Genomic DNA, 2,287 nt, shown 5'->3' on the forward strand with positions numbered 1-2,287 from the left:
GGGTGTTTACATTGTGGTATCAGAGCTTGTCGAGTCTTTCGGGAGTCTTTGGGAATAGGTCTTCTGTGCTAGGTTGTGTGACTCTGCAAAGAGTAAAAATTGATTGTCTGCCAAGCGATCTTCGCTTTAATTGATTGAAGTTGCTAACCTAATCATATTGTATAGCTATGCATAATACTATCTTATGATTGGTACTGACTGTTTGCTAAACGAATACAGAACATGGTGAACGCGAACCAACTTGCTGAGATGGTGGCCACTTTGGTCCAAGCGATGACTGTACAAACGAATGACAATGCACAGAGGCGTGCTGCTGAGGACGCACGCGAGCTACCCTGCGTCAGAGGGAAGCATCTCTGGACCAGAACAGGGGATTGAATAATTTCATAAGACAGAATCCACCCAAGTTCACGGGCGGGACTGACCCGGACGAGGCGGATCTCTGGATCCAAGAGATAGAGAAGATTTTCGAAGTACTACAGACTAGTGAAGGGGCTAAGGTGGGCCTGGCAACTTATCTACTACTGGCGATGCTGAGTACTGGTGAGGGGCACCAGAGGGATGATGGAGGCAAACCATGTTGAGGTGAACTGGAATTCTTTTCGTGCTGCTTTTTCTGGAGAAGTATTTTCCTGATAGTGCTCGTGACGAGCGTGAGTCGCAGTTTCTGACTCTTCGTCAAGGGAGCATGACTATTCCGGAATATGCTGCTAAGTTGGAATCTTTGGCCAAGCACTTCCGGTTTTTTCCGTGATCAGGTTGATGAACGCTATATGTGCAAGCGCTTTGTGAGGGGACTGAGAGCTGACATTGGTGACTCAGTGAGACCGTTGGGGATTATGAGGTTTCAAAGCTTTGGTTGAGAAGGCCACCGAGGTGGAACTGATGAAGAATAGGAGGATGGATCGGGCTGGAACTAGGGGACCAATGAGGTCAAGTTCCCGGAGCTATCAAGGAAAAGGAAAGTTTCAGATGAAGAAGCCTTATCAGCGTCCTATAGGGGAAGGTTTTACCCCGGGACAGTACAAACCGATGACCATTGCTACTGGAGGTGCAGGGAATCAAACCGACAACAAGGGTGTGACATGTTTCAGGTGTGGGAAGACTGGACATTTTTGCTGACAAGTGTTCAGCGACTGGACCCAAGATGCTTTAATTGCAACCGAGTGGGGCATCTAGCCGTGGACTGTAAGGCGCCCAAGAGGGAGCCATCCGTTAACACTTGCAAGGGTAAAGCGCCCTGCTGCTAGAGGAAGGGTTATATCATGGACGGTGAGGGAGCTGAGGGGTTAACCGGAGGAGAGCGTAAGAACGATGGTAACCTTCTACCCATTCTTTCGCATTCCAGTATAATACGCTTCATTACTCTCGTAGCGTGTGCAACACGCCTAACTTAGTTATACTGTTTGAGCTTTGACCTTACAGTTATTACACCTATTAAGAATTTATTTGACTGCTACTCGTGTTTTAGCTATAGAAGTTACACGAGGTTTAGAATAACACACTAAGTCTAGAAAGTAGTCTTCCACCAATGCGATTATAAGGAAGCTAGTAGCTGGAGAACGAATCTTAGAGAGATTCCTTATGGGTAGTATACGTGTTATGTTGAGGGTGCGTAGTTCCGTAGCGGGACCGTTAAGGATTGGATGTTGGGATAATTGTGACTACTGAATGATAGGAACTCATTGACTGTTCCAGTGGGTTTTTCTAAATTTCCACCTTCGATGTATTAGGCCTGATCAACCTAATATTGAGGGGGGTGATATTCGGAATCACAGCTGGTTATGGACTTTGATAGAAAGATGTGTAAGATGAATTTGAATTGATTGAGGATTAGTCGGATTTGGGAGGAAAGTTCGTGTTAAGCACTTGATTGTGAAAGATTAAGATTTAAATCTTTGGAATTCGATGAGTGTCGTATAGACATTGATTGGTTAGTTCGTGTGATTACTCCAAGTAGAGGTAGACTAAGTCAAGAGGTTTAATGCCGGAAAAGTATTAAGTAGTTTCTCGGAAGTTATGAAGTCATAGGTTATGTGATTACTGAGTGGAATTGTTAGAGACTAAATAAGTTGAATGTAATCAGGTTTTAGATGATAGCTTGATGGTAGCGAGATTGAGAAGAATTAACTCTGAACTAGAATGTTATAGTCGAGTTCGAGGAATAAGTTTTGCTAAGCGTTGGATTAATATGTGGAGACATTATAGTCTTAAGAGATGAATTTTCGCTTGAAAAGTGTTGAATTAATGATTAAGTTGGAGAAAGAAAGTTTTAGCATAAGTTGAA

Source organism: Lotus japonicus, chromosome 6 (assembly GCF_012489685.1).
Source record: "Lotus japonicus ecotype B-129 chromosome 6, LjGifu_v1.2".
NCBI classification, from domain to species: Eukaryota; Viridiplantae; Streptophyta; class Magnoliopsida; order Fabales; family Fabaceae; genus Lotus; species Lotus japonicus.